The 19,730-nt window shown below is 37.8% G+C and overlaps 1 long non-coding RNA gene across 2 annotated transcripts in view; it reads left to right on the top strand.

The window, feature by feature from the left end:
* The window catches only part of LOC142230110 (uncharacterized), a 36,436-nt gene extending 17,500 nt beyond the window's left edge, over positions 1 to 18,936 (top strand). For both annotated transcript variants that reach the window (XR_012720579.1, XR_012720578.1), the window contains exon 5: positions 18,676 to 18,936. This is a non-coding gene — a long non-coding RNA (uncharacterized LOC142230110). The remainder of the gene's footprint in view (positions 1 to 18,675) is intronic.
* The last annotated feature ends 794 nt before the right edge of the window (positions 18,937 to 19,730 follow it).

The raw sequence follows: 19,730 nt of genomic DNA, 5'->3' as shown, positions 1-19,730 counted from the left end.
GAGATCCGATTTTCAAATTACACATTTTACTCGATTTGGCCGAAATTGCGCTATTTACCCCCGAAATTGTAACATTAGCTGCGTGAACCGGTAGTTTTACCCGATTTCGAAATCGTTCCGTCAGAAACGAAGATTCTGAAGCGGGGTCAATTAAAGCACGTGCCGGATATGAAACCCCATCGTGCATGATATTAATCATCGCAGTACCAAAAGCGCGGCCCTATTTTGCGTCGTATGAATTCCTGGCGAGGTAGGCACGCCGACGAGGTAGACGGTTGCGGCAGATCAACCGAAGGCGTAGTTCTCGGTTGAAAACTAGCCGCTGAACTCGACAATGTGTTGGTCGAACCCGTCGCCGAAGTCGCGCTATTAGACGGCGTAGAATCACGATGCAATAGCGAATGATGTCTCGAGTTACATTTCGCACACGAATATTGTCTTGGACCATCCTTCATCTCATGACCTTTCGTTAAGCAATTCAAACACAACCGGTTACGTTTTACCACTATGTAACGTTCCGATACTGAGAGTTTACAAAATTTAACGCAAGCCGAAAGTCTATGATTATGTTTAGGACAAATAACGCACTTAGATTCCGATGAAGCACGCGACGATTTAGAAGAAGACGCATTGGTTAAATGCGCTTTTACCTTCTTTTCCTGAGAACGCTTCGAAGACGTGTCTTCCCGCAAATCATGCAAACACATCAACGTACGAACCCTTTCGGACAAAAAAGCGTCTAAATCCGCCCACGACGAAAGGGCTGATTTGTCCCTAACACTCTGCTCCCAAAGAGCCTGTGTAAGCCGCGGCAAACGTTGAAGGCAAAGAAAAACGAGTATCTGGTCACAATTATCGGTTGAAACTTCGTACGTATTCAACGCCGAAAGACAGCCATTGATTCCACGTTGGATCGATTTCAAACCCGCACTCGTCTCTACCGATACTGCCGAAATTGCAAAGAGAGACTTGAGCTGATTGTGAACTAGAACCCGCTTATTGTCGTATGCATCGACGAGGGCCTTCCACGCGAGGGCAAAACTTCGATGTGTCAGCGGAAACTTCGAGACAATTTCCCTAGCTTCGCCACTGGTCTTCCGCACAAGATGACACAAACGCTCGACGTCCGTTAATCTTGAATTGTTAACATAAACTGCTTGAAACAAATCCAGGAATGTAGGCCAGTCTAGAAAATTGCCCTCAAATACATCCGTATCGCACGGTGGCAACGCCAAATTGTGAACCATATCACAAAGTGGAGGGCCACTAACGGCCACTTCACCCCTAAACCCGGCGTTGCCATTAGGCAGCGACTGCCCATCCCGATCAGTCGGTATCGAAGAAGTCGCGTTATTAGCCAAAATCGCTTCGGATCCTTGATTCGATTTATGAGACCCGATACTCCGTCTCGATGCTGCATCGGCCGAAGACGCAGACGAAGTGATCGATGATCTACGTGACCGACGAAACTGGCCCAATTTTCGATTTATCGCGGACAAACAATTCATATAAGCCTGATGGGACGCGTCATATTTCCCGTCCACCTATTCAATATCACTCGTTTGCGTTGTTCCGGCACCCTGTAAACTAGCCACGGATTCCTCAAAGCAATCCTGAACCTTTGTCCACAACTTCCCCAATTCCTCACTTCGAATCTCGAGGCTATAGACGTCTAACTCCTCATCTTTCATGACATTAAAATGGGCGTGGAATTTAATAAGAGCGTCCGAAACGCGAATAAAGCGATCAAAGGGACATTCTAACTTTACGTTCAACTACCAAATTGAAGAATGTAACCAAATACGAAATTACAATATAGCCAAGAAGCAACGGCCAAGAAGAATTCAAATGATGATCGATATCCGATAACACGATAGTACGAGATGTGCCCGATTAGTCACTATACTATAGCAATCGACTAAGAGCGCAACACTGGTGAGAACAAAACAAAATAAAAGCTTTTGTATGTTCTCAAATGTATGCAAATGAACGAAACAATAATTAATAAATGAAATTTCAGCACAGAAAACGCGAAAAAGTGGTGAATATACGAAACAAAGAGAGTGATATATGTGTATAGTGAATATTAGTGTACGAAAGTGGTGAAAAGATGTACTTTAAGTTATTTCTCTCCGAAATTATTTGCACAGACGTCAAAATGGAAATACAAAAACAAAAAACTTGAATGCGTTTTGTCGTCGGCAAATGAAAATTTACTTAAAAACAATGAGAACTGATATTTTCACGCAAATAAAGGCAAATAAACCACTTTAAATCAAAAAACACTAATATTCACTGATATCACTAAACTTGTACACCACTTTTAGGAATATTTATAATAAAAACCGATCGCGTAGCGTTGTAAAACAACCCTTTTTTTCTTTAAATGGACGGACGACCACTATATTTGTTGCTGCACCGACCGCGAACTCACTTTATAAGGGAAAATGCACTGCACTTACCTTATAAAACGATGAAATAGATGTTGAGGATGATGAACTGATTGGTTTGAGTTTAAGGTGAAATTGATGACCAGGTCAGGTGGACTGTGTCTAAAACAAAAACCAAGAAAAACACCGGTTAAACCAATTCTTCCACTCCGAAGTCCAATTATCCGGTACGAATGGATCAAAATGTTCGCCGATTGCGAAAAATATGAAAAATATAAAGACAAATAAACACGATAGTTTAGTATTTTCAATATATAATAAAAGCAGGAGGCTTTATTGATGATTTTAAATAAATACAAAATGGTAAACAATATTACCTATAATTTCCAACGATATGGATAAATTTGCAACCGCACCAATTGGCTTATCGATAACAAGTAAAAGTGAGAGATGCTCTCAACCAAGATGGCGGAAGGCGGGGCTTTTGACAAGATAAATTAGTATTCAAATTATGACATTTCTACTCTGGCAGGGATGTACCAAAATAGTAGTATACAAATTCTAATGAACTCTATTAATCCCAATTAATCTTTATTCTAACTTAAACAGTCAAATATTTTCAATAATTTTCTTGGCTTAGAGTTTTTACTTGGACTAACAACTGATTGTTAGAAATACATCTTTAATTTGAAACAAAAATGTTCATCACTTTCCTTAACAGACTTATGGCCAGTTTCTCATCCTCCATCCGGAGGATAGACCATCGGTTAGTAAAATTTCTGTATGTGATCAACTGTTTTATCCACACGATAAATAATAACACGACATTGGGAAAACGGTCCTTAGGCTTTCATATTTGGTTAAAAAAAATTAATTGTATCAATTAATAAAAAAACAGCTTCATTTAACTTTTAATCGGAAATATTTTGTTAATATTCTTTGTGCAGGATTTTCGTGATCGTGCAAAAATTTTTCTCTAACCCAACAAATTGTTGATGATTACTGTCACATTAAAATTTCAAATGTTGAGCATGAATCGTCCCAATTAATTGACCCTTTATGTTTTCCACCTCGTACAGGTTCTTGCCGATGGGTCTTCGTATTCTGCATTTCAGCCATTGTTTGCATAATTTGGAGTTAATGCCTTTTGCAAAGTTTCTCTGTATGAAGTTCTTTCTAAAAACTTCTTGACCAGCTTTGAAACTTATCTCCTTGGCCCTCTTGTTGTAACTTTTCACATTTCTATTGTATGCCTCATGCATCTTATCAGAAATCTTCTTGTGAATCATTTGCATCCTTGAAGATTTGGGTAAAATAGAAATGTGATGGCGATCAGACACTGCTCCTAACTTTCTTAAAATTAGGGCAAAGTAGGGCGTTTCACCAGTTGATGAATGGACAGAAGAGCGTAATGAGCACTCTATCTGGGATAAATTTTCATCCCATTTGTTCTGATTATCATTCAAAAAAGTTCTTATGCTACTCAGGATCGACTGATTCACCCTTTCGCTTGCATTTGACTGCGGTGAGTGTATTGCAGTTCTCATGTGATGAATCCCATACAAGTTCATGAGTTCCTTGAATGCTTCACTGGTGAATTGCTTTCCATTATCGGAATGCAATGTTTCAGGAACTCCGAACTTATGAATTACCTCAGCTGAAAGAAATTTATTCACAGCATGAGTAGTAGCCTTAGGCATAGCCTTCAAAAGAACAAATTTTGTACGATGGTCCAAAACAATGAAAATGTGTGTGTTGCCACTTCGAGTTCTTGGATATGGACCCAAGAAGTCAACATACACTTTTTGAAAAGGACGTTCAGTCTTGACCTCTTGTCCCATAGTAGGTCTTCGAATTTGCTTGCTGTGCTTAGTTTCTTTGCAACTTTGACAATTCAAAAAAAATTTACGTACATCGGTGGCTAATGTAGGCCAATAAAAGTATTACCTTATGTTGTGAATTGTTTTTCCAATTCCTCCATGACAAGTATTATGTTCGTGAGAATTTTTGACGACGCCATCAATGAGGTTTGTTGGTAGCCATATTCTCCAACATTCGTCTTCGTCATCAACAGTACCTCTATTGAACCTCGTCCTTTTTAACACGATGTCATCCTCTACTTTCAAATCAGGCAATCTGTCCCTATTCTGAGTTACTGTGTCCTTCAATGTCTCGTAATCTGGGCTATGGAATTCTGGTGAGTTGAAATCAATAACCATATTGGTTCCAAGGCTCAGCTCTTCCATATCCAGACGTGAGAGCATATCAGGTTCCACATTCTTCGACCCTTTGCGATGTTCAATATTGAATTGATATCCTTGCAGCTTAAGACTCCAACGTGCAAGTCTTCCATTAAGGTCTTGCTGCTTCATCAGCCATCGCAGACTGGAATGGTCTGTGATGGCTGTGAAGTCCATCAATTCAATATATTGGCGGAACTTTTCTATTGCTAAAACCACTGCAAGGCATTCCTTTTCCGTAGTGAAATAATTCTTTTGTGCAGGGTTTAGCTTTTTCGAAATGTAATCTATTGGGTGCTCTTCTCCATCATTGTCCCTTTGAAATAGCAACGCGCCAACCCCAACATCAGAGGCGTCACATTGGACGAAAAATGGTTTGTCAAAGTCAGGACTAATAAGTACTGGACTTGAGACCAATCTTTCTTTCAATTTTTCAAATGATGCAATTGCATCAGGAGTAAAAACAAATTTTGTCGACTTTCTCAAAGTGTCGGTAATTGGGGCAGATAAAGTTGAAAAATCCGGAATAAACCGCCGGTACCAACCAACTGTTCCTAGAAATTTCCGAACATCCCTCGGTGTCCGTGGAGGATTAATTTTGGAAATTGCTTCCACTTTACTTGGGTCTGTCTTCAGCTTGCCATCACCTACAATATAACCCAGATACCTGAGTTCTTTGTAGCAGAACTTAGATTTCTGTAAATTAATTGTTACACCAGCTGAAGACAAACGTTTGCCCACAATTGTCAACATTTCTATATGTGATTCAAAATTCGGCGAAACTACAAGCAGGTCATCGAGATATACAAAAACTCGATCCTTCAGATCTGATGGGATGGCCTTATCCATCAATCGTTAAGCAATTCAAACACAACCGGTTACGTTTTACCACTATGTAACGTTCCGATACTGAGAGTTTACAAAATTTAACGCAAGCCGAAAGTCTATGATTATGTTTAGGACAAATAACGCACTTAGATTCCGATGAAGCACGCGACGATTTAGAAGAAGACGCATTGGTTAAATGCGCTTTTACCTTCTTTTCCTGAGAACGCTTCGAAGACGTGTCTTCCCGCAAATCATGCAAACACATCAACGTACGAACCCTTTCGGACAAAAAAGCGTCTAAATCCGCCCACGACGAAAGGGCTGATTTGTCCCTAACACTCTGCTCCCAAAGAGCCTGTGTAAGCCGCGGCAAACGTTGAAGGCAAAGAAAAACGAGTATCTGGTCACAATTATCGGTTGAAACCGTACGTATTCAACGCCGAAAGACAGCCATTGATTCCACGTTGGATCGATTTCAAACCCGCACTCGTCTCTACCGGTACTGCCGAAATTGCAAAGAGAGACTTGAGCTGATTGTGAACTAGAACCCGCTTATTGTCGTATGCATCGACGAGGGCCTTCCACGCGAGGGCAAAACTTCGATGTGTCAGCGGAAACTTCGAGACAATTTCCCTAGCTTCGCCACTGGTCTTCCGCACAAGATGACACAAACGCTCGACGTCCGTTAATCTTGAATTGTTAACATAAACTGCTTGAAACAAATCCAGGAATGTAGGCCAGTCTAGAAAATTGCCCTCAAATACATCCGTATCGCACGGTGGCAACGCCAAATTGTGAACCATATCACAAAGTGGAGGGCCACTAACGGCCACTTCACCCCTAAACCCGGCGTTGCCATTAGGCAGCGACTGCCCATCCCGATCAGTCGGTATCGAAGAAGTCGCGTTATTAGCCAAAATCGCTTCGGATCCTTGATTCGATTTATGAGACCCGATACTCCGTCTCGATGCTGCATCGGCCGAAGACGCAGACGAAGTGATCGATGATCTACGTGACCGACGAAACTGGCCCAATTTTCGATTTATCGCGGACAAACAATTCATATAAGCCTGATGGGACGCGTCATATTTCCCGTCCACCTATTCAATATCACTCGTTTGCGTTGTTCCGGCACCCTGTAAACTAGCCACGGATTCCTCAAAGCAATCCTGAACCTTTGTCCACAACTTCCCCAATTCCTCACTTCGAATCTCGAGGCTATAGACGTCTAACTCCTCATCTTTCATGACATTAAAATGGGCGTGGAATTTAATAAGAGCGTCCGAAACGCGAATAAAGCGATCAAAGGGACATTCTAACTTTACGTTCAACTACCAAATTGAAGAATGTAACCAAATACGAAATTACAATATAGCCAAGAAGCAACGGCCAAGAAGAATTCAAATGATGATCGATATCCGATAACACGATAGTACGAGATGTGCCCGATTAGTCACTATACTATAGCAATCGACTAAGAGCGCAACACTGGTGAGAACAAAACAAAATAAAAGCTTTTGTATGTTCTCAAATGTATGCAAATGAACGAAACAATAATTAATAAATGAAATTTCAGCACAGAAAACGCGAAAAAGTGGTGAATATACGAAACAAAGAGAGTGATATATGTGTATAGTGAATATTAGTGTACGAAAGTGGTGAAAAGATGTACTTTAAGTTATTTCTCTCCGAAATTATTTGCACAGACGTCAAAATGGAAATACAAAAACAAAAAACTTGAATGCGTTTTGTCGTCGGCAAATGAAAATTTACTTAAAAACAATGAGAACTGATATTTTCACGCAAATAAAGGCAAATAAACCACTTTAAATCAAAAAACACTAATATTCACTGATATCACTAAACTTGTACACCACTTTTAGGAATATTTATAATAAAAACCGATCGCGTAGCGTTGTAAAACAACCCTTTTTTTCTTTAAATGGACGGACGACCACTATATTTGTTGCTGCACCGACCGCGAACTCACTTTATAAGGGAAAATGCACTGCACTTACCTTATAAAACGATGAAATAGATGTTGAGGATGATGAACTGATTGGTTTGAGTTTAAGGTGAAATTGATGACCAGGTCAGGTGGACTGTGTCTAAAACAAAAACCAAGAAAAACACCGGTTAAACCAATTCTTCCACTCCGAAGTCCAATTATCCGGTACGAATGGATCAAAATGTTCGCCGATTGCGAAAAATATGAAAAATATAAAGACAAATAAACACGATAGTTTAGTATTTTCAATATATAATAAAAGCAGGAGGCTTTATTGATGATTTTAAATAAATACAAAATGGTAAACAATATTACCTATAATTTCCAACGATATGGATAAATTTGCAACCGCACCAATTGGCTTATCGATAACAAGTAAAAGTGAGAGATGCTCTCAACCAAGATGGCGGAAGGCGGGGCTTTTGACAAGATAAATTAGTATTCAAATTATGACATTTCTACTCTGGCAGGGATGTACCAAAATAGTAGTATACAAATTCTAATGAACTCTATTAATCCCAATTAATCTTTATTCTAACTTAAACAGTCAAATATTTTCAATAATTTTCTTGGCTTAGAGTTTTTACTTGGACTAACAACTGATTGTTAGAAATACATCTTTAATTTGAAACAAAAATGTTCATCACTTTCCTTAACAGACTTATGGCCAGTTTCTCATCCTCCATCCGGAGGATAGACCATCGGTTAGTAAAATTTCTGTATGTGATCAACTGTTTTATCCACACGATAAATAATAACACGACATTGGGAAAACGGTCCTTAGGCTTTCATATTTGGTTAAAAAAAATTAATTGTATCAATTAATAAAAAAACAGCTTCATTTAACTTTTAATCGGAAATATTTTGTTAATATTCTTTGTGCAGGATTTTCGTGATCGTGCAAAAATTTTTCTCTAACCCAACAAATTGTTGATGATTACTGTCACATTAAAATTTCAAATGTTGAGCATGAATCGTCCCAATTAATTGACCCTTTATGTTTTCCACCTCGTACAGGTTCTTGCCGATGGGTCTTCGTATTCTGCATTTCAGCCATTGTTTGCATAATTTGGAGTTAATGCCTTTTGCAAAGTTTCTCTGTATGAAGTTCTTTCTAAAAACTTCTTGACCAGCTTTGAAACTTATCTCCTTGGCCCTCTTGTTGTAACTTTTCACATTTCTATTGTATGCCTCATGCATCTTATCAGAAATCTTCTTGTGAATCATTTGCATCCTTGAAGATTTGGGTAAAATAGAAATGTGATGGCGATCAGACACTGCTCCTAACTTTCTTAAAATTAGGGCAAAGTAGGGCGTTTCACCAGTTGATGAATGGACAGAAGAGCGTAATGAGCACTCTATCTGGGATAAATTTTCATCCCATTTGTTCTGATTATCATTCAAAAAAGTTCTTATGCTACTCAGGATCGACTGATTCACCCTTTCGCTTGCATTTGACTGCGGTGAGTGTATTGCAGTTCTCATGTGATGAATCCCATACAAGTTCATGAGTTCCTTGAATGCTTCACTGGTGAATTGCTTTCCATTATCGGAATGCAATGTTTCAGGAACTCCGAACTTATGAATTACCTCAGCTGAAAGAAATTTATTCACAGCATGAGTAGTAGCCTTAGGCATAGCCTTCAAAAGAACAAATTTTGTACGATGGTCCAAAACAATGAAAATGTGTGTGTTGCCACTTCGAGTTCTTGGATATGGACCCAAGAAGTCAACATACACTTTTTGAAAAGGACGTTCAGTCTTGACCTCTTGTCCCATAGTAGGTCTTCGAATTTGCTTGCTGTGCTTAGTTTCTTTGCAACTTTGACAATTCAAAAAAAATTTACGTACATCGGTGGCTAATGTAGGCCAATAAAAGTATTACCTTATGTTGTGAATTGTTTTTCCAATTCCTCCATGACAAGTATTATGTTCGTGAGAATTTTTGACGACGCCATCAATGAGGTTTGTTGGTAGCCATATTCTCCAACATTCGTCTTCGTCATCAACAGTACCTCTATTGAACCTCGTCCTTTTTAACACGATGTCATCCTCTACTTTCAAATCAGGCAATCTGTCCCTATTCTGAGTTACTGTGTCCTTCAATGTCTCGTAATCTGGGCTATGGAATTCTGGTGAGTTGAAATCAATAACCATATTGGTTCCAAGGCTCAGCTCTTCCATATCCAGACGTGAGAGCATATCAGGTTCCACATTCTTCGACCCTTTGCGATGTTCAATATTGAATTGATATCCTTGCAGCTTAAGACTCCAACGTGCAAGTCTTCCATTAAGGTCTTGCTGCTTCATCAGCCATCGCAGACTGGAATGGTCTGTGATGGCTGTGAAGTCCATCAATTCAATATATTGGCGGAACTTTTCTATTGCTAAAACCACTGCAAGGCATTCCTTTTCCGTAGTGAAATAATTCTTTTGTGCAGGGTTTAGCTTTTTCGAAATGTAATCTATTGGGTGCTCTTCTCCATCATTGTCCCTTTGAAATAGCAACGCGCCAACCCCAACATCAGAGGCGTCACATTGGACGAAAAATGGTTTGTCAAAGTCAGGACTAATAAGTACTGGACTTGAGACCAATCTTTCTTTCAATTTTTCAAATGATGCAATTGCATCAGGAGTAAAAACAAATTTTGTCGACTTTCTCAAAGTGTCGGTAATTGGGGCAGATAAAGTTGAAAAATCCGGAATAAACCGCCGGTACCAACCAACTGTTCCTAGAAATTTCCGAACATCCCTCGGTGTCCGTGGAGGATTAATTTTGGAAATTGCTTCCACTTTACTTGGGTCTGTCTTCAGCTTGCCATCACCTACAATATAACCCAGATACCTGAGTTCTTTGTAGCAGAACTTAGATTTCTGTAAATTAATTGTTACACCAGCTGAAGACAAACGTTTGCCCACAATTGTCAACATTTCTATATGTGATTCAAAATTCGGCGAAACTACAAGCAGGTCATCGAGATATACAAAAACTCGATCCTTCAGATCTGATGGGATGGCCTTATCCATCAATCGTTAAGCAATTCAAACACAACCGGTTACGTTTTACCACTATGTAACGTTCCGATACTGAGAGTTTACAAAATTTAACGCAAGCCGAAAGTCTATGATTATGTTTAGGACAAATAACGCACTTAGATTCCGATGAAGCACGCGACGATTTAGAAGAAGACGCATTGGTTAAATGCGCTTTTACCTTCTTTTCCTGAGAACGCTTCGAAGACGTGTCTTCCCGCAAATCATGCAAACACATCAACGTACGAACCCTTTCGGACAAAAAAGCGTCTAAATCCGCCCACGACGAAAGGGCTGATTTGTCCCTAACACTCTGCTCCCAAAGAGCCTGTGTAAGCCGCGGCAAACGTTGAAGGCAAAGAAAAACGAGTATCTGGTCACAATTATCGGTTGAAACCGTACGTATTCAACGCCGAAAGACAGCCATTGATTCCACGTTGGATCGATTTCAAACCCGCACTCGTCTCTACCGGTACTGCCGAAATTGCAAAGAGAGACTTGAGCTGATTGTGAACTAGAACCCGCTTATTGTCGTATGCATCGACGAGGGCCTTCCACGCGAGGGCAAAACTTCGATGTGTCAGCGGAAACTTCGAGACAATTTCCCTAGCTTCGCCACTGGTCTTCCGCACAAGATGACACAAACGCTCGACGTCCGTTAATCTTGAATTGTTAACATAAACTGCTTGAAACAAATCCAGGAATGTAGGCCAGTCTAGAAAATTGCCCTCAAATACATCCGTATCGCACGGTGGCAACGCCAAATTGTGAACCATATCACAAAGTGGAGGGCCACTAACGGCCACTTCACCCCTAAACCCGGCGTTGCCATTAGGCAGCGACTGCCCATCCCGATCAGTCGGTATCGAAGAAGTCGCGTTATTAGCCAAAATCGCTTCGGATCCTTGATTCGATTTATGAGACCCGATACTCCGTCTCGATGCTGCATCGGCCGAAGACGCAGACGAAGTGATCGATGATCTACGTGACCGACGAAACTGGCCCAATTTTCGATTTATCGCGGACAAACAATTCATATAAGCCTGATGGGACGCGTCATATTTCCCGTCCACCTATTCAATATCACTCGTTTGCGTTGTTCCGGCACCCTGTAAACTAGCCACGGATTCCTCAAAGCAATCCTGAACCTTTGTCCACAACTTCCCCAATTCCTCACTTCGAATCTCGAGGCTATAGACGTCTAACTCCTCATCTTTCATGACATTAAAATGGGCGTGGAATTTAATAAGAGCGTCCGAAACGCGAATAAAGCGATCAAAGGGACATTCTAACTTTACGTTCAACTACCAAATTGAAGAATGTAACCAAATACGAAATTACAATATAGCCAAGAAGCAACGGCCAAGAAGAATTCAAATGATGATCGATATCCGATAACACGATAGTACGAGATGTGCCCGATTAGTCACTATACTATAGCAATCGACTAAGAGCGCAACACTGGTGAGAACAAAACAAAATAAAAGCTTTTGTATGTTCTCAAATGTATGCAAATGAACGAAACAATAATTAATAAATGAAATTTCAGCACAGAAAACGCGAAAAAGTGGTGAATATACGAAACAAAGAGAGTGATATATGTGTATAGTGAATATTAGTGTACGAAAGTGGTGAAAAGATGTACTTTAAGTTATTTCTCTCCGAAATTATTTGCACAGACGTCAAAATGGAAATACAAAAACAAAAAACTTGAATGCGTTTTGTCGTCGGCAAATGAAAATTTACTTAAAAACAATGAGAACTGATATTTTCACGCAAATAAAGGCAAATAAACCACTTTAAATCAAAAAACACTAATATTCACTGATATCACTAAACTTGTACACCACTTTTAGGAATATTTATAATAAAAACCGATCGCGTAGCGTTGTAAAACAACCCTTTTTTTCTTTAAATGGACGGACGACCACTATATTTGTTGCTGCACCGACCGCGAACTCACTTTATAAGGGAAAATGCACTGCACTTACCTTATAAAACGATGAAATAGATGTTGAGGATGATGAACTGATTGGTTTGAGTTTAAGGTGAAATTGATGACCAGGTCAGGTGGACTGTGTCTAAAACAAAAACCAAGAAAAACACCGGTTAAACCAATTCTTCCACTCCGAAGTCCAATTATCCGGTACGAATGGATCAAAATGTTCGCCGATTGCGAAAAATATGAAAAATATAAAGACAAATAAACACGATAGTTTAGTATTTTCAATATATAATAAAAGCAGGAGGCTTTATTGATGATTTTAAATAAATACAAAATGGTAAACAATATTACCTATAATTTCCAACGATATGGATAAATTTGCAACCGCACCAATTGGCTTATCGATAACAAGTAAAAGTGAGAGATGCTCTCAACCAAGATGGCGGAAGGCGGGGCTTTTGACAAGATAAATTAGTATTCAAATTATGACATTTCTACTCTGGCAGGGATGTACCAAAATAGTAGTATACAAATTCTAATGAACTCTATTAATCCCAATTAATCTTTATTCTAACTTAAACAGTCAAATATTTTCAATAATTTTCTTGGCTTAGAGTTTTTACTTGGACTAACAACTGATTGTTAGAAATACATCTTTAATTTGAAACAAAAATGTTCATCACTTTCCTTAACAGACTTATGGCCAGTTTCTCATCCTCCATCCGGAGGATAGACCATCGGTTAGTAAAATTTCTGTATGTGATCAACTGTTTTATCCACACGATAAATAATAACACGACATTGGGAAAACGGTCCTTAGGCTTTCATATTTGGTTAAAAAAAATTAATTGTATCAATTAATAAAAAAAACAGCTTCATTTAACTTTTAATCGGAAATATTTTGTTAATATTCTTTGTGCAGGATTTTCGTGATCGTGCAAAAATTTTTCTCTAACCCAACAAATTGTTGATGATTACTGTCACATTAAAATTTCAAATGTTGAGCATGAATCGTCCCAATTAATTGACCCTTTATGTTTTCCACCTCGTACAGGTTCTTGCCGATGGGTCTTCGTATTCTGCATTTCAGCCATTGTTTGCATAATTTGGAGTTAATGCCTTTTGCAAAGTTTCTCTGTATGAAGTTCTTTCTAAAAACTTCTTGACCAGCTTTGAAACTTATCTCCTTGGCCCTCTTGTTGTAACTTTTCACATTTCTATTGTATGCCTCATGCATCTTATCAGAAATCTTCTTGTGAATCATTTGCATCCTTGAAGATTTGGGTAAAATAGAAATGTGATGGCGATCAGACACTGCTCCTAACTTTCTTAAAATTAGGGCAAAGTAGGGCGTTTCACCAGTTGATGAATGGACAGAAGAGCGTAATGAGCACTCTATCTGGGATAAATTTTCATCCCATTTGTTCTGATTATCATTCAAAAAAGTTCTTATGCTACTCAGGATCGACTGATTCACCCTTTCGCTTGCATTTGACTGCGGTGAGTGTATTGCAGTTCTCATGTGATGAATCCCATACAAGTTCATGAGTTCCTTGAATGCTTCACTGGTGAATTGCTTTCCATTATCGGAATGCAATGTTTCAGGAACTCCGAACTTATGAATTACCTCAGCTGAAAGAAATTTATTCACAGCATGAGTAGTAGCCTTAGGCATAGCCTTCAAAAGAACAAATTTTGTACGATGGTCCAAAACAATGAAAATGTGTGTGTTGCCACTTCGAGTTCTTGGATATGGACCCAAGAAGTCAACATACACTTTTTGAAAAGGACGTTCAGTCTTGACCTCTTGTCCCATAGTAGGTCTTCGAATTTGCTTGCTGTGCTTAGTTTCTTTGCAACTTTGACAATTCAAAAAAAATTTACGTACATCGGTGGCTAATGTAGGCCAATAAAAGTATTACCTTATGTTGTGAATTGTTTTTCCAATTCCTCCATGACAAGTATTATGTTCGTGAGAATTTTTGACGACGCCATCAATGAGGTTTGTTGGTAGCCATATTCTCCAACATTCGTCTTCGTCATCAACAGTACCTCTATTGAACCTCGTCCTTTTTAACACGATGTCATCCTCTACTTTCAAATCAGGCAATCTGTCCCTATTCTGAGTTACTGTGTCCTTCAATGTCTCGTAATCTGGGCTATGGAATTCTGGTGAGTTGAAATCAATAACCATATTGGTTCCAAGGCTCAGCTCTTCCATATCCAGACGTGAGAGCATATCAGGTTCCACATTCTTCGACCCTTTGCGATGTTCAATATTGAATTGATATCCTTGCAGCTTAAGACTCCAACGTGCAAGTCTTCCATTAAGGTCTTGCTGCTTCATCAGCCATCGCAGACTGGAATGGTCTGTGATGGCTGTGAAGTCCATCAATTCAATATATTGGCGGAACTTTTCTATTGCTAAAACCACTGCAAGGCATTCCTTTTCCGTAGTGAAATAATTCTTTTGTGCAGGGTTTAGCTTTTTCGAAATGTAATCTATTGGGTGCTCTTCTCCATCATTGTCCCTTTGAAATAGCAACGCGCCAACCCCAACATCAGAGGCGTCACATTGGACGAAAAATGGTTTGTCAAAGTCAGGACTAATAAGTACTGGACTTGAGACCAATCTTTCTTTCAATTTTTCAAATGATGCAATTGCATCAGGAGTAAAAACAAATTTTGTCGACTTTCTCAAAGTGTCGGTAATTGGGGCAGATAAAGTTGAAAAATCCGGAATAAACCGCCGGTACCAACCAACTGTTCCTAGAAATTTCCGAACATCCCTCGGTGTCCGTGGAGGATTAATTTTGGAAATTGCTTCCACTTTACTTGGGTCTGTCTTCAGCTTGCCATCACCTACAATATAACCCAGATACCTGAGTTCTTTGTAGCAGAACTTAGATTTCTGTAAATTAATTGTTACACCAGCTGAAGACAAACGTTTGCCCACAATTGTCAACATTTCTATATGTGATTCAAAATTCGGCGAAACTACAAGCAGGTCATCGAGATATACAAAAACTCGATCCTTCAGATCTGATGGGATGGCCTTATCCATCAATCTGCACATGCGTTGGGCAGCATTGCACAGTCCAAAGGGCATTACCTTAAATTGATAATGAGGTCTCCCTTGGACTGTGAATGCTGTCTTCGACCGGCTAGATTCCTCTAAAGGAATCTGCCAAAAGGCATCCTTTAAATCGATTGCAGAGATGAAGTAAGTATCACCGAGTCTACTTAGCAAGCCGTCGATATTCGGCAGGGGATAAGCGTCCTTTTTAGTCACTTTGTTTAGTTCCCTTGCGTCTAAACAAAGTCGATTCTTATTGGGTTTTATAACAAGGGTAACCCTGTTATTCCAAGCAGCGCTTGTAGCTGGCTCAATAACGTCAAGGGCTATCATCCTGTCAATCTCAGCATAGGTTAATTTTTGGACAGCAGGTGAGATTGGAAAATACCGCATTTTCCTTGGCTCAGAATCACCTGTGTCAATAATGTGGGTCTCCAAATTAGTTTTCCTAGACCATATTTGCTGAAACATCGAAATTCCAATTTGGCATTCTCGAGTTTAATCGCCTGCTCATAACTAAGGTCATGTATTTTGGGTTCTTCATTTTCATGAACTGACAGCTCATTGATGGTTGGTTTTTGAAATGATATCGAAATACCAAATTTTTCCCAAAAATCACATCCTAGCATTAACTACTGAGACAAAGACGGAACCAAATAAAATGTCATTGTATGCGTTTGATTATTGCATTTTATTTTGGTTCTTATTTTGCCTATTATTCTTTTCACTCGTCCGTCTGCTGTATGTATGAATGATTTGAAATCAAAAATTTCACATTTCATGTCTTCGACATTTTTAAGACAATCTTTTCCTAGACAGGAAACAGTTGCACCACTATCCATTAGTCCTTTCATTGGAATGTCGTTGATTACAACATCCAAATAAGGTCTAATGTCATTCTCATTTGACAAACATGAAATGGCGAGTACTTTTCGTTCAGTCTTCCTATCAGTGTATCTATTTCTTGCCTTCGTTATCCGCTTCGAAGGTCCTTGATCAAAATCCTTAAAAATTTCATCCCGTATTTTATTATAATTGGCCAACCTTTCCTCATAAGGAACCAATGTCTTAAATTTTGTAATACGATTAGAATTGGTGTTATTATTGCTAGTATTAAGTATTTGTCTGCAGCCTACTTCGTTTGCTACCTCAGCGCTGGTATTTGTGGTAAATTCAGTTTTTGTAGAGTTGTCGCCAGGGACAAACTCTTTGACATGCAATTTGATATTGCAGTCGTGGTCACTTATTGGGGCTGATTCACATTTGAGCATGATGGCCCCGTCCTCATCATGCTCTTTGTGTTGTTTCCCGTACAACGAGGACAATTAGGTGAGATTACGTTCTCGAACCCACATCTGTAACAAAATAGTGAACGTTCGTTCGAGTCGCAATCTATAAACGTATGCCCTGGACGCTTGCAGTTCCAGCATACAATAGGTTTATTTGGAGGAGAGTTCATTTTCAAAGCCTCCAACTGAAAATCCTGTGTCATACCTTCTCGTTGTTGTGGCTGTGGTGCATCGTAGAAGTAATCAGTCGAATATTCCAACTCATTTACTCTGCGGTGTTGCTGTGGATTCATTTGCCTACTCAAATTCCGTTTCGAAAGATTTCTTTCAGCCCGTCAGCATTCATCAAGAAGATGATTCATATCCATGATATACATGGGAAATATGAGCTGCGATAAACCGTCTTTGAGATTGTCTTTCACCATCTTGACGAGTTCATTCTCGGGAATAGAAACTCTCATTTGATTAGTTAGAGATACAATTTCATTTAAGAAAGTGTCAGCACTTTCACCATAATGTTGTCTCCTTTCCATTATTCTTCGTTGTATCTCGAAGTCACTCTCGAAACGTTGGAATTTTCTTTTCAAATTGCATTTCAAATCATCCCATGTGCAATTTGGATTTTGTCGACGAAAATTCCAAAACCATTCGTAAGCGCTTCCAGATAACAAACGCTGGAATCCTTTAAGTAAACTTGGCCACGGATAATTTGTGTCCTCCCGAAGAGTCTCAACTCTAAATATAAAGTCTTCAACGCTCACAGATTTATTAGTAGCATCAAAATGTATTCCCCACTTTTCCAGGTCTAAATGACTCGGTGGAGCAACATTGAAAGCGGTTGCAGAAGCAAAATTTTGCTGTGGCTGTTGATAAAAACGTCCGTTTTGATAAAAATCATTATCTTGGCCATTTGCCGTTGGAAATTGATTCCCAACTGGCTGTCGTGGAAAATTGCGTCTTTGTCGTTGTGGTGCATTCCGATTCGCACGATAATTTTGTCGATGTCCCACCGAATTTGTTATCGGCTGTTCCTGGGCAGTAGAGAAATTAAATCCAGGAGTATTCGATGTTGAATTACGAGACCTTTTGGAATTACTAGGTTGAATAGGATCGGGATTTACTTCTCCTGTAGATGATAATGCCCTCTCTGACCTAATAGTTTCCCTAACAATCTCGGGTATGATTCTCCGTAGATCCTCATTTATTTCCCTCATTGTCCTAGCTTGATTCGCACCTACTGACGCCGTAATATAGTCCCTTATCGAAATATTATCATCATTCCTAGGCGGATTATTACTCTCCTCGTTAGCCCTTCGCACCTGAAATTCATTCCTTATCCCTATGGCTGTAATACTGCTATAATCGGGTGAAGGAATAGTGCCATCCCCAACGGATGAATGAGTGCGAGGACCCAGTGTCATATCAGGTTGTTCTGCTATGGCTGGAGTCGTAATACTCGTAGTTAAAGTCGTTGTAGTGGTAGTTGTATTAGTGTTTGCAGTAGTATTGGTAGTTGTAGTAGTATTGGTAGTTGCAGTTACTGTGGAAGTTGTATTGCTAGCCATAGCAGCATTCCTGGAATTGGACCTTAATTCCATGGTTAAAAAAAAAAAACGAAATTGATAAAAACTGAAAATTCAAAATTTTAATAAAGGAAAACTATTACTGGCTCTTAGATAATTGCTTCAAATCTGTCTGAATATTAATCCAACTATCAGTACAGATTGCAAAAGGTTATTATCAAATATTCTCGATTTCCGTTTACTTCTGAAAATTCAAATGATTTAATATAAAACAAACAAACAAACAATTTTCAAAAATCAATTTAAGAATTTTCTAATAAATTTCAATTTTTTCCCTTTTCAGAAAATTATACAATCGAATTAGTTCGGCACTTTCTGTAGCTGCCTGCTGGAGAAGTCTGGAGATAAAAATTATCAATTCGCAGATATTTTATATACATATTTTATTTCTTGAATTAAATTTGATTTGTTTAATATTTATTTATTATTTTATTTATGTACTTTGACCATTTTTTCTAATTTATTTAATTTTACTTATGTATTTCTTTATTTATTTACATCAAATTTATTAAAAAGTAACTTTACATTTTTCTCTTTTTTTATTTTTAAAAAATTAAATTTTAGTACTTATACAATTCTTTATATATTTAGGTTGTTTAAGATTTATATTTGCTTTAGATTTTTGTTTTTTTTTTTATTTTTGTTAATATATATTTATTTACTAAATTAATTTATGGAAGTTTTGAAATTTTATTTAGTAAAAATCGTAATTTTTCATCCTACTGATTTTCGTTTGATTTATTTCGTTTTCATTCATTTATTTCTTTTTTGTTTTATTCTTTTTTTTTTTGTTTAATATTTTATTTATTTAAATATTCATTTCTTTTTATTTTATTACGTTTATTTATTATTTAATTTATTTTGTTTTTATTTTGAAAATATTTAATGTCATAAAATTTTCTCTGTTATATTTATTCATTTGTTTATGCTTCATTAGAATTTCATTTATTTATATATAATTATTTAATGTATTCTTATAATTTTTGTTTGCTTCAATTTGATATTTATTTGTATTTAATTTAAATTTATTAAAATGTTTATATAATGTTTATTTAAATTTTATTAATTTTTATTTGATTTCTATTTGTATTATTATTTTCTTCTGAAATGTTATTCATTAAGATTGTTTTTTCCATTTTTATATTATTGATTTTTGCTAATTCATCTCCTTTTTATCTATACCTTTAATTTTTGTTTTATTTGTAATTTGTTATTTAAATTTTATTCATATTATTTATAATAATTTGTTATTTATTTATTATTATTATTAATATTAATTATTTATTTCTTTTAATTTGATTATCTAGTTATTTATTTATATATCTGATTTTATTTATT

The sequence above is a fragment of the Haematobia irritans genome, chromosome 3 (genome assembly GCF_050003625.1).
Source record: "Haematobia irritans isolate KBUSLIRL chromosome 3, ASM5000362v1, whole genome shotgun sequence".
In the NCBI taxonomy this organism is placed as follows: domain Eukaryota; kingdom Metazoa; phylum Arthropoda; class Insecta; order Diptera; family Muscidae; genus Haematobia; species Haematobia irritans.
Note: the sequence above shows the minus strand (reverse complement) of the source record. Positions and strands in the feature narration are given on the sequence as shown.